Source organism: Kryptolebias marmoratus, linkage group LG24 (genome assembly GCF_001649575.2).
Source record: "Kryptolebias marmoratus isolate JLee-2015 linkage group LG24, ASM164957v2, whole genome shotgun sequence".
NCBI classification, from domain to species: domain Eukaryota; kingdom Metazoa; phylum Chordata; class Actinopteri; order Cyprinodontiformes; family Rivulidae; genus Kryptolebias; species Kryptolebias marmoratus.
Window position 1 is genome coordinate 16,806,662 of NC_051453.1, and position 14,208 is coordinate 16,820,869.

The following is a 14,208-nucleotide window of genomic DNA, read 5'->3' on the forward strand; positions in this document are numbered from 1 at the left end:
CTCAGTATAAGTTGTTATTAGTTTAAAACTAAGGCAAAGGCTTAGCATTCCTGCTGCTAAGCCTTTAATTAATTATAATGGTGCTTTCCAGGTGTAACTTCACAAATTGTTTTTTGGTATTCTGAAAGGATGAAGGAAAAATGCCCACACAAACAGCCTTCATCAGCTTCTTTGTTTCTTCGTTAACGATCCTCATTTGCACTTAATGGTGGTTTGAGTATCACAACAGGATACAGGTCTGCTGCCGCTGTTAATAGAAATCTAACAGATGTAGGGGTGTCACAGTACAGTAGCAGACAGGTGCTGAGATGTTGTGTTCAGCGAGGACTGAACAGATCCAGGTGGGAGAATCTCCAGATGCAGGTAGCCAGCAGGTGTAAAGGAGCCAGTCTGGATGGTGTCAGGTCAGAGGTGTTGCCACCCTGCTGCACGGCGCCACCTGCCCGTCTGTTAGACCGACGCCAAGCCTTCTCTGAATAAGCATCTGATTGATGTTGCGAAAACTCCGGACGCTGTCGGGGCTGACACTTAATGGATGCACGCAACCGCACGGAATCTCACACACTCTCACTATCACCTGCAGCAGATGCCTCATTGCACAGGATGCGCCTCAGCCGCTGCAGACAAGCACAGGTCCTCCTGTACACAGACAGCGAGGGAAGACTCAATGCCTCTCATGTCCTATTTAGAACAAGTATTGTTCTACTGCAATGGAGATCATGTTCATCATTCAGACTGCTCTCCATATTTGGAAGATCCAGACACACACTTCTACACACGCACACACTGGTACTGGGATTGTGGCCCAGAAGAGCATATGAGAGAGAAGATGAATGGTTTGCTTTCAGCTTTGAGACCTAAATGTTTGTTCTCTCTGTCTTTTTCTCCTCACACACACACTTTTACACACACACTTCACCTTATAACTCGTCTTTATTTGTATCGCTTTTTCTTTCTTCTTTTTTTTCTGTTTTTTTTTTTTGCACAAATGGAATGTAGAATGTGCTCAGCTACAAAGTCACTGAGCTCAGTTCACGCAGGATGTGTTCATCTTTCTTCTGATCTGGGTCAGTCTTCCCAGAAGACATACGTGCAATCACTTCAAGTTGGGTGATGAAAGTCAAACGCAATCATGTACCACACACAAGCAACGAACGTGCTCGCATGTGGGAATAGAAAAACTTTGTTAGAGTGCTCTGCGTGTGGGACCTTAAACGTGTTGTTTTTTTTGTGCTGTTGGTTTTTTCTTTGCAGTACACACACTTGTGTCTCACCAGCTGTCCAGTTTCTGTCTCGCTGGAGTAGCTGAATTTGAATGAAAATAGATCGTCTGAGTCGCTGATTGTCATTAGGATATAAATGGTTGCTTTACTGTTGTGAGAATCCCTGCAGGATAGCCCACTCACTCTTCAGATCTCCTCCTCCTCCCACTCGTCACACTCCTCCGTGACCTTGTCCTGGATAAGTGAGACACGGAGCAGAGAAGGATCATGAAGAAAGAGAGCGAGAGAGACTAATGAGTCAGTCTGAATGAGAGCTTTTTAATCTCAGCCCTTTGTTTCACAGAGCTGTGGAGAGGACTGGGATGAAAAAAAACCTGTTAGACTGCAATGTGTCTCACATTAATCACTACCATGGTCCATGCTTCTGTGTGCACATGTCTTCCTTATTGCACACAATTATGTTTCATTTGTGAGCTCAGGTCAGTTTTACAATGGCCCCTTCTTTCAAGAGAAATTCAATCACAATCACAAGGTTGAGATAACCTTTGAACTTTAGCATTTAAACAGCGTGACCTGAATAACTGCTGCTTTTGTTAACTGTGGTTTAGTCTATCTTACTGCCCTGCTCTGACTTGATTCTTGGAAAATAATCTTAATTAATCCTTGACAAAGGCCGATAGGTTACATCTTCTCTGCTTGTTGCACCAGGCTGTTTATTTCCCTCTCTGTCAAACTGACCTCGAAGTTAAAAAGATAAGCCAACTTCAGTAAGATGCCTATAAATGCTAATTAGTAAAACTGTTAGCCTTTTTTTAAAAAAAAAAGAATAGCACATTTAAACATCACTCATTATTAATAAAACCCAGAGTTGACAGTCTGCCAGAACAAACGCTTTTATGTGAATGTCAAATTAGAACAGGAAGCTAGTTTGACATTTCTGAAGAGCCCAGCAGCTGCAGACTGTTTTGTCTCTGCTAAGAACTTTTACATCTCAGCGCCCACCTTGTTAATGAAGCATGATGAACCATGGACGCCCTTTTTTTTCTGTGAATTCTTTGAATTGTATTTCCCTACTTTCACCAGGCAAGAAAATTGCTCTGACATTACAGAGAAGCATTTCTGTGTTCTGTTAAATGTAGCTTAATGAGTGTAATTACAGAATACACATGAAGTGGGACAAAACGGTGCATAAACCTGTACGCTGCATTTGTTTTCCCTTCCAGAAAAAATGCTTTTTGTTGTCCAAACTGGGCATCAGGACTGGTTTATTAACAAGCTGGTAAAAAGTCATTTGGGTTTTATCTCAATCCCTTCTTTAAACTGTTTAAACATACAGTAAATGTAAGCAATATGCAAGTTAAAGCTCAACACAACCAAGAAAGATAACACTAATAATTTTTTAATGAATGAACTCAAAATCATAAAAAAGGACATTTCAATCATTTTGAAGTGTGGTTCTGCGGAAAAGTTATGAACAGTTAATATCTTACCTCTTGTAGATAGCTCTTTGACTGACATCAGATTAGAGAAATAGATTAAAACTTTGATTAAATTGAACCGATAATGGCTAGACATAGCAAGGGCGAAGACCGATGGTCGTTCACTGCTGTCTTAAAGCAACTCCAAAAATGTTAGAACATTTGATGTAGCTTCAGTCTAACTGAATTCTGAGAGTTTGCTACCAAGTGACCAGCGAGCCTTGTGGTCACATTTTGGACAGCCAGTTTTTGAAAATCACAATTTGATTTTGTCTACATGGCTTACAAAACTGTATTTTAGGCTCTGCACATTATTTTGTTGCCCACCTCCGCCACGTCATACCCACTTTAGTCCACTTTGTACGCACCTTAGGAGCTGCCTCCACATTTAGGATTTAATATACACTTTTAAAGTTAAAGATAGGCAAAACTGGACCGTTTTTTTTTTTTTCAAATTAAATATTACTGATCCTCAGCATGATTTTTAGACCCGTACATGTTTCCTGTCACAGGATAGCACCCATGCAGGTGTCAAAAAACAGCTCTACCACTCTAGTTGGAGACACCTGCCACGACTCTGGCACTATTTTGGACATATTCAGAATTGAAGCGATGAGACTTCCAGCCTCTGCAATTCACACAAGGAAATTGAGAACCCCAATGAAAGTCACAAGGTACTCTGGTGACTCCCTTGCGAATGGTGTTTGCCACCACTCACCAGCAGTCGCCAGTCAGATTCTACAACTGTACAATAACCCCACTTATTAAGATATGAACTGTCACTTTAAGATGCATATGGGCATTATGTAGCTTTGAATGAATATCTAAGAACAGCCAGGTGTTTGCAAACAGTGACTATAACTGGTAAATTTATCTGCCCAAAGCAGATACTTTGGCAGGTAACCAACAGCGGTTTAAATCATGTGAATGTTGCTGATGTCTAACGCCCAAAGTGAAACGAAAACAATACTGACTTTCCTGTTTAGCGATTATCTTCCACACTGCTCAACAGATGAGCAATTTTGTCATCTCTTTATGCAGTTTTGTATTTGTAGCAGCAGTAAATGTGCAAATAAAACATTCAGTGATGCCTGTCTGTCTTCCGTGATGTGACAGGGAGTGTGATTACAACTTCTAATAACTTCTGCTGTCAACACAAGCAGTCGACTGTCATCACAACTCTGAAAAAAAAAAAAAAAAATCACGACTTTCCCACAGAGGGATTTAGCTGAGGGTGTGTGGGAGGGTGTGGAGTGTAGCTGGCAGCCAGCGGCATGAAAAGAGTGGTTAAAGGTTATAGCTGTGCAGCTGTTAGCCTTTGTGTTTGTGTGTGAGTGTCTCTGGTGTGCGATTAGCAAACACATTATCTGCTTTGTGTGGATATTATGCACACATCCAGTCTATCTGGCACAATCACCGCAGTCATTTACTTGGATATCTTTCCCCGGGGAATCTTACTGCACAAACAACTGCATTTTGTGTGTGTGTGTGTGTGGTTTGTGCTTTCCATGAGAGGTAATCAGATCTGCTCCCTCCAATCAGACAGAGATTGAATTGAATTGGTGTTCAGCTCTTGCTGTTGTGGAGGTGACAGAAGACAAAACCTACTTTCACTAGCACATAGTGACACATGCTCACCAGAAACAACTTTGTCAGCATTAAAACTGTAATTAGAGGCAACCGTTTCTTCTAAACTGTTTGTTGTGCATTTCTTATGTGAATATTTGTTTTAAACTCATTTCATTAGAGTGTATGATCTGTCTATCTCTCTGCTTTCACCAGCCTCAGCTTTGTGGATGTATATCTCTTTATATATCCACTTTTTTAGCACTTCAGTAGCCTGAGAGCGAAGGTACAGGAGGTGAGATGTGATAAGTCCCCAGGCAGATACCTCACACACCTCCACTCACCCTCATTCACTTTCTGAGCTGCAGCTCCAATGATATGCTCCTCTTCCCCTCTTCCTTCGCTCCATCCGAGCTTTCAGATGTGACCGGGCCGAATCAGCATTCAAAACGCCTACTCAAAGGGGAAAGAAAATATAGAAATATCAGTTTAAGCCTCTTATTTGTTTTGCTGCATCTTTTAGACCATATGCGTGTGGCTGGACTTTGTGATCCTCCCAGTGTGCTCGGCTCAGTCCTCTCCACCACAGCGGTGGATGTGGCTTTGCCCACCACATCTCTAACTACAGTCTCCATAGCAACACTTTGCTCTGTGCTCATAATTTGCACAAAAAGAAAATGTCCCAATGTCACCCACAGGCTCTAATAGAGGCCGGCCGTCTCACCCTGCTGCGCTGGATGAAGGACTGTGTTAAAAGGGCATTTTTTATTTGTTAGAGGTAGACAGCCTGTTGTGTTTTTGTTTTGTTTTCTCAGAACATGCAAACAAGGCATGTTTAGTGCTCATCTAAGACATATAAGAAACATACTATAAGTGACAGCGATGATATAATTCTCTCTCAGCACTCTCTTTGAGGGAGTGTAGGTGTCTTAAAGGTGTGATATAGTGATATCATCTTTTTATTGTGCATAACCATAAAACAATTTACATGTATTTCACAGTTTTGCTAATTTTATCACAGTGTTTTAAATTGTTTGCATGTATTTGGTTCTGCATTAGGGAGCGGTGTGTTGACGAAGAAGAATTACAGGAAACTGTTGCAATAATAATTGTACAAAAGTGTCCACAAACAACAGCAATGATGTGTGAAAAGTAGACCATGTGATGAACAAAAAGTCCAAAAGGTCCAACATCTGCATTCAGGACAATGCCAACTAAAACAGCTGCTAACAACAAGCCTCTCTAAAGTCCACTTAAACAGTTCTTTCAGAAAACCTTTGCCTTTGTATTTTTTAACATTGTTGTTTTGTCCTCGTGTTTATTTGTAGAACATTTTTCTGTGTGAGCTTTTCTCATTCAGCTGTACAGAGTTTTTGGTCAAAGATTTGGATCAAATCATAATTGTCTCTAACTTTTCATGTTTCTTAGATATTTTCTTTAAAAAGAAAACCTTCAAAAGTACTGCAAGAAACTAAAGATAAACATCTCTTTTTTTCCTTTGAGCTGATTTTGCGTTCTCGTGCAGCAACTTGAGCAATAAAACCAAAACAAAGTAGCTTTCAACACAAAAGCCAAATAATTTCATTTAGTTTGGGTTTGAAGATGTGGAATTATTGATGGTATGTTCACAGTGAGGAGATAAGAAAGAATTAGAGCGATTCTCGACCAAAGGGGTCATCATCAACGTTTTCTCTTTCTGAACAAACAGTGTTTGGACCAACCTTTGATTTCACGTTTCTGATAAATCACCATTATTGTTTTATTTATTTAAATTTCATCTAATAAGATGGAAGATGCTCTTTTAATATGTGAATATTTTAGACTTTTTTTGACTTCACTTGTGAATCATTGCACATAAAGCTGATACATGGAGAAAAAGTTTTTAAAAATCATCATAAATTAAAAACAGACTAAAGTGAAGTAAATTTAATAACTTTAGAGGATACAATCTAACTAAATTCACTCTTTACAGATAATTAAACTTAGTTGTGGACATCAAATAGATGTCTGCATTTAGTCAAGTCTGGCAAGAAAATGAAGTTTGCTCTGTTGGAGGATTCAAACTATGAGCACCTCTCACTTCATACTAAGCTAACCATCCACAGTATGTTTGAGTTCTCAGCTGTGTGTGCTTCTGATTTTGTGTTTTACCATCCCAATCTCTGATTATTAAAAGCTCTTAACCCTTTCTGAGCTCCTGTATCAGATTGTGCATGGTTTATTAATGATGTAATAATAAGTGGGCCAAATGAATTGAGTCAATGGGCCAAATTTAGCACAGGGAGCCACCAGTTGATGATCCATACTCTTGCAGATGGCAGCACCTTTTTGTCATTTTCATGCTGTACAATGATCAGCAGTCCTCCTTTGGTTTAACCCCATCTTCCTGGACCCTGGTTGAGCGGACAAAGGAAAAAGCTGCCTTACTCCAGATGGAACAGAAGAACGTGAAAGAAAACAAGTTATTCTGTATTTTGGAAGTGATGATAAGGTAATTCTTTAGCCACACCCGTCTTGGCTTAAAGAAAGGACTGCTGTGGTTGGAGGAGTTGTCTTCCAAAGCTATGAAGGACTTGGTGCTCAACAAGGAAACAAATGGGTTTGACACATTTGAAGTAGATATGTTTTTTTATTTTTGAAACTGTGTATTCAGGGACCAGGAATTAAGGATGCGATAACAAAGTGTGTGGTGTTTCTCTACCTCTTGGAGAGCTTCTGATTCTTCTTTGTAATAGTCATTGAACTGTCACCCAAGGATAACCAAGGGCTTAGTTGTGTGTGAGTAGTGGCCTCCAGTCGTGCATTTTATTTGGGGAACTTCAACAGCACACAGCGGAGTGCTTGCACTTTTCTTTACACAAATCATGCCATGTCATAAAACACTTAGTACCTGACATAGTCAAACCAAAAACAGACAGACTGTTTAAGTCAGATTCGTACAGACTAGAACATTTGGATATTTGTATGTAGGGTAGATATACAAGATTCTTCATGTGGAATTATGAAACTTTTAAACCCTTACACCCCTTTTGCTCATAGCAGCACTTTGGGAAATAATCTGTTGGAATGATTACCAGTGCAACACCACACCAGTAAGTTTTCTTTTTCTTTTTGTGGTGTCTGTGTTCATGTACACAAAGCCCTTTTGGAACTTTGCTGATGTACATGTTCTTATATGAATACTTTTATAAGGTCAACAGTTTTACGTTCTAGTCCAGTAGGTGGTGATAATGCACTGGTGTGTCACATTCCTATTAGGAAAAAAAGGAAATGAGTTACTTTTTACAAAGAATCCTACCGTTTTTTATGTCAGTATAGTCCCTGAGTGAAAAATTGTACAAATGTTGACAACAGTAAATATCTATTGTGGTGTAAACAATGTGTTATATGCAAATTCCTGCATGCAGATTTTAGACATGCTGTCAGGTGGTGCTGTACGTGCAGTGATTTTCTATTTTAGACTAATTAGTCCAGGTGTGACAACAAGAAGTATTTAGTTATTGATCATCTGTTAGGTGTGATTCACTATATGTGGAACTGATGTTTGTGGCTTTATGAATCAAATAAGTAGATTAACATATCAAAAGTAAGTGTTTTTCTTTCTGGACTTTTTATTGATTTTTTTGTACTCATGTTGGACATGGTCTGCATCTAATGGCGAGTGCATTAATGATCAAACTAAAAGTGTGTCATCAGTTTACAAATGATTAATTAGGGGTTAGGATGGAAGCAGAGATCAGCCTTGTGTTCATGCACCTGCCTGCAATTTCACAATGAATCAGATTCATAAAAGAAAAGGATATGTATTCATGGCTTTAAAAATCTGGTAAAAGGATTCATTTGCACATTTCCAGCAGTATGCTTGGACACAGCTTCAACTGCACACAATTTCATGCATTATGAAATTATTACATTAAATGTCAGTCAGTGAAAGAAGAGGCTATTCCTAAAGAGTCAATGGAATATTTTTAAAAAACTGCTCTGATTAAAGTTACAAGTCTGCATATTTTTCACATCCTGGTTGCCTATTTGGTAAGGCATGGCTGCAGTATGGCCGCCGTCACTACTAAGTCCAATTTCCTAATGCATTTGTGAGAGAGAAGATTTACCTCCAAGAGACACGTGTAGTCAGAGGGACAGTAAAAGATATGAGAAAGGAAAAAGTCAACAGGATTGAGACTGGAGAGCCTTTGTTGGTTTCATATTAAATAGAGATGAGATAGAAAGGCCTAAGAAGAAATGAAAAGAAGAGATGATTAAATCTCCTTGTCCCCCTATAGAAAGTGTGTGCGTGTGTGTGTGTTAGAGGAAATGTGTTTCATCTCACTCTGATGACCCCCTACTGTCCACGTCACAGTTGTATTTAAAATTGACTCCTGATCTGGGTGTAAATGTACCACAGTGTGTTTCATCGTTTCAACAACAGCTTAGTGGGGGGTTTTTTTCTTTTGTTTTTCAGATTTTAAAAAGTGCACTCACAAATCAGGTTGGCCAGTAGTAACACAACCATCCCAACAAGTGAGCCATCACACAGGAGGGGGATCTACTGATTTGCCTTTACCAAAATTCTACTTTTTTGGGGACCTAAAATTAAGTGTGAAAATAAGGTCAAAACAAACATTATCTAAATTACTGAAACTACAGCATCTGTCCAGACCATCATCATTGTTTGATGACTCAAAAAAGAAAAAGGTTGGAGATGAAGTAGGTTTGTGCAGTCAAACCTACTTCAATCACAGTTATACACTATCCCAGGGTATCTAAACATAAAAGTACTAAGTACTAAAAGATTTTTCCTATTGACAAAAAATGTAAATAACTTCTTTGTGACATGCACTTATTAATGATGTTTTGTGAAGCATTATAAACTGGGGCGTCTTACAAAAGAACACCAAGCTTTGCTGAGAAATGTCAGAAACAATCTCCAACCTCTAAATGGATTCTGTTTACAGCATTGTTTTGCATTTTACAGGGAAAAGTTTTAAAATTGCTGCAAATATAAAACCTCTTAAATGACGAGAAAGATGAAAGCACTGACTTTAACTGTTGCATTGAAAAAGTGTGTTTTGTGTGTTTCTCCATCTCTGACTGTACAATCAAGTGAAGAGTTTTCTCTGTCTGCCTTTGAAAGTAACCTTGACAAAGAGTGTGGGTGCTCCTGTGTGTGTGTGGGGGGGATGTTAATGTGCAGCGTTCTACGTTTGTCTCTGATGTATTTTTCAGCTCTAATTTGTTCTGTGCATGTTCTGCCAAAGAGGATAGCTGGATGCCTCGGGACACTTTCACGCACAGGTGGCTCAGGCTTCGTCATCCAGGTCAGAACAGCAGGTGGTAGGAAGTTGGGAGGAAACACACACACAAAAATAAAGCTTCGATGGAGATAGAGGGATCATTAAGAGGAGCAAGACAAAGTGTACCTATGTTAGATTTGCCAGAAGTCTTGTTTTACTCACTGAAGAATCCTTTAATGATTTTGGGTCACACTCAGCAGGTGAGCCGCAGCTCTCCTCCATCTGCGATTCTAATTTAGTCTTAATGGTTCCACGGATATTTTCTTGAAAGCTTGAAAATATGTTTTTTGTTAAGTTTTATGCAAACGAAGTAAGAAGAAAGAAAGATGCATAACAGTGTTATTTACCTAAAGAGTGGTCATATGGGACATTGCACTGCAGATCAGTGGCTTTGGAAGGTAATTTTAAGTTCAGCTCTTGGTTTGTACAAATATGAATCACCTTCTATCAGTAAAAATCACCATGGTAACGGATGCAAAAGCCAGGGGATGTTTGGGATGAGAGTTGACCTGGAAAAGGACCACCTACTGACCAGCGATTCTCTAAGAAAAAAAAAAATGAAGATAAAGTTAGACGCTTAATAAGCTCTTTGATTTTATCTGAGCACCATTTTCAGGAAAAATATCACAGCAGAGAGAAATGTATTTTTTTCTTAAACAGGCTGTGATTAAAAGGTTGTTCTTATCAACTTTGTAAGACCTCAAAATAATGTATTTTTTAATTAAAATCACTGAACCATAAAGATTTCTTTCCCTTTTTTTTTCTACTTCTGAACCAGTTTAAGACTGTCTTTGCCAAAAGGCCTCAAAATGCATCTGCACACAGCAGTTTTCAAAAACAGTTAAATAAAATGTCTTATTTTATGTTTATGTCAGATAATATCAAAATTTGTCACTTTTAAGTTTGTTTAAAATTTTGTTTAGTGTACAGCTTCAACACATTATTTTTTTAAAATACATAATCTTAGAGATTTTGTCTCATTAGTATGAGATAAATATTGAATTTTAACACAACCACAGAGTTTTTGTACAGCATCCATGCACTTTTCAGCCTTTAATAGACAATAAACAGTAACAAATCAAAGTTTTGATCGGTTGAATTGATTGGTATGGCCTAATTCTCAAAGGTTGTTATTCTACTTTTTTTTTAATTATACCAGTCAAAGGTTTATCTTGTAACATGTATACAGATCTAGCTCCATGATGCATGCTGTTAAGAAGGTCCATTTCATATAAATGCAGTCGGAGCCAATCTTGTACTCTTGGTCTGAGTCCTTCCAAATACCCAAAAGATATCTTAGGTATTATGGTCCTGCTTTGTAGTAAAGGTACTTTGACAACTATGATTATGTTTTTCTACTACCAGCATGCTTTAGTCTAAGCTTTTTGGGCGCCAAATGAAGCTGTAAGAAGAAGTGACTTATTTTCTGGGACATGCTGTTCTGTGGGTTCAAAAGTGTCTGTGTAAGAGTGGGTCTAAGTGCTTCATCTGAACAAATCTCTAAAACGGAAAAGAAAGCACACACACACACGCACACCCACACACACACACACACACATGCTCAGCAGTAGGGTTTAGACAGGATTAATTGGAGAGTAACTGCCGGGTTCCCTCATGAGCTGTGGAGTGTTTGTTGGGAACCATCCCAGCTGTGGTTAAGGAGCCTCAGGGAGCTTCTTCATCTGGAGCATGGTGAAACAAGCTCCACACTTTACCAGCTACTGCAAACAGTCCAGGCCTGCAGGAGACAAATATGCACCAGTGGTGATAATGGCAACAGCCATGTGCTACTGACATTATATCTGAGCGAGATTACACAAAATCCCAACAGCAACTTCCTGTCATAAAGTGAAAATCAAAGTTAGGCATGTGAGCAAGCTTTAAACAGAGTAGCTACTTCTATCAACATCTTCAAACATCTTAAACATTTTTATTGTCTAACAGAAATTAGATCTGTTACCAGCTGAAAACATTTGGTGCATCGTGAAACTAAAAATCTGATGAAGAGGAGCCTGTTGAACAGCTACAAGATTTTTTCATACAAAAAGTATCATTCATGCAAAACACTGTTAACAGCATAAAATAAAATGATTATTAAAAGACATATGTCATTAAAAGAAATGCATAAAGCATTTAGCATGAGTTTAAATTCAGGAAATGTTTCTGTTATTGTATTATCAGGTGTCTATTTGGAACAATTGTTAAACACACGTAAATGAAAGTGTTTCCTCTCACATTCCCGAAAAAAAGATTTCCTTTCAAAAACAGTAATGTTGCAACTTCAATCTTTTTTGCCTATTTCACAAAGTAAAAAACTGTATTAATTGCCATTTTTATTGAAATTATTGTTTTTATTGACTTATGTTGCCTTTTCCAAGTTTATTTCAGACATCTTTTCTTGTTCCTGCATCTCAGAAACAATTTTGATGCGTATAATGGGAACATGGGATCGAAGCTTTAAGAAATTGCACGTCTGTTTTAATTGAAACAGTTAAAAAAGTGAAAAGAATTGCAAGGAAATCTGATTTGAATACTCAGTGTATGTGATTGAATTGCAGCCTGTCTGTGGTGGAGGAGCGGGGGAAGAAAGATGAACTAGTTGGGGTGAGAGTGATGGAGGGGCACACAGGAGGCAGAAGGGTACAGTAGCCAGGGGCGATGCCGGGGGGGGTTTCCTTAAGGGCTAAACGCCATGGTGGCAGCAGTCACCTGCCATCTATAACCTGTGGAAGTGTGTGTGTGTGTGTTTAAGTGAGTCAGTAGGCTTGTGCCTGTCATAACGCTTTAATCCTGAGTGACATTTATCCAATGGAGGCTTCGCTCATTCATTCATCCATCACGTTCTATCCCTCCTTCCCATCCTTGCTCTAGGCTTTATGTCCTTCCCTCCCTCTCAGCTTGTTGCAACAGACAGACAGTTATGGACCAACTCTGCATACAAAATCCCATCACACACATAGAAACGCACACGCGCTACGCTGAGGATACTCTTACGCATAAGATATTACACATCTGCTGTTAGTGGTGGTTTTACTTGTTAGGTTTGTTGATCTGAGAAAGAATCAAGGCAGATGTTATGCAAGATTCTTCCGTCGTTTCTGTGTGCTGTGTGTGAACATGTGTCCAGCCACGGATTGGTTTGTGTGTGTGTGAGTGTGATAGTAAAAGGTTGTGATGGTGTGTGTGTGTGTGTGAGAGAGAGAGAGAGAGAGAGAGCAGCAATGACAGATGAAACGAAAGATTCTTTCATTAGATGTGTTTGAAGCTCAGCGGGGTCACAGCAATAACAGACATTTAATTACAGCAGACCCGAATGCTTTCCCCTGCTGACACACACACATACACACACACACAGTTACACAGGGAGGTATTTCATGGAACATGCTTCCAAAAGGTAATAATATAAAGCACCCAGCAGGAGAAATAACCCCAGACCCTCTCTACCTTTGCTGCCCACTTGGCCTTTTTTTCAACCTCTCCATCTCTCTTTGATTCTGCCCCCTGTGTGTGCTAAGTATAGCAGCACTAACGGTGATAGATGCAGATGGAGAAAGACAAAACAGGCCTTAAATGTCAAACTCAAATAAAAACCGCTGTTCCATTGAGACAAAAGTGGCTGGATATGTTTATTGTTATTTAACACTCTCACAGATATAGGCAGTCTAAAACATAAACCAGTGCAGGGTTACAAAATGTGCTTTTCACCAAAGCAAATGAAAAGATTAAATCTTGTATGTGTTTTCCATTTAAATGTGTGTAATTGTTCCTTCTGCAAAAAAAGGAAGGGTCTTATATAATTGTTATTCAACCATTAGCATACAGGTACAAATATTACTTACTGGAATGGGTTTTTGTCATGTAGCTTCACTGTTGTTTCCCTAAGTCCTGGACCATTTTCAAACATTTTCCCTGAAAGGCATCTTTATATTTGAACAGGCCAATCTTGCACTCTGTGGAGATGAGTAACTTGTTTGATTATGAGCATAAATCATCATCATTGGTATCATCAGGCCACAGAAAATTTGAAAAAAAAAAAATTAAAAATCCAAACTTTTTGCTAGAGAAATGATGCAGAACAAATGAATGATCAGCACACTTTTCTTGGAAATGTGAAAATTTTCCTGACTCGTGTTTGAGCAAAATTTCCTTGAAATCATCAAATTTAAATGGAGATAAATATGCAGCTTTCTTGCACAGAAGGTCACATTTTTTCACTTTATCCAGTGGTTTGTATTTTTGAAACTGGTTTTGCATTTCCCTCTGGGATCAATAAATGATCTATCTGTCTGTTTACTTTCTGTGCTGGTAATACTCGTCTTTTTTTTTAGTTAGTCCAAGATTCCGTGTAGCAGAAACATTGTAGGAACTCATTGTTTTCATTGAACCGTCTGACATTAGATAACCTCAGATTCTGCATAAGATTAAAGTTGTTTTTTTTGTTTTGTTTTTTTTACCAGACTTGTTTTTTTTTTTTTGCTTTTGTGTTGCGTTTGAACATAACTGACATGCACATTGTGATTTTGCAGCAGCATACCCACACTGGAATTCACTGGTTGCTCATCACGATAAATCTCAATCATTAAGTATGATTTTATTGATAAAAAAATATAAAAATATGAACAGAAACAAGTTCAGAGGAAGTTTCTTTTT

The 14,208-nt window shown here is 38.7% G+C and overlaps 1 protein-coding gene across 11 annotated transcripts in view; it reads left to right on the top strand.

Annotated features, from left to right (window-relative positions):
* The window catches only part of dab1a (DAB adaptor protein 1a), a 227,618-nt gene that overhangs the window by 174,853 nt on the left and 38,557 nt on the right, over positions 1-14,208 (top strand). The window lies entirely within an intron of this gene.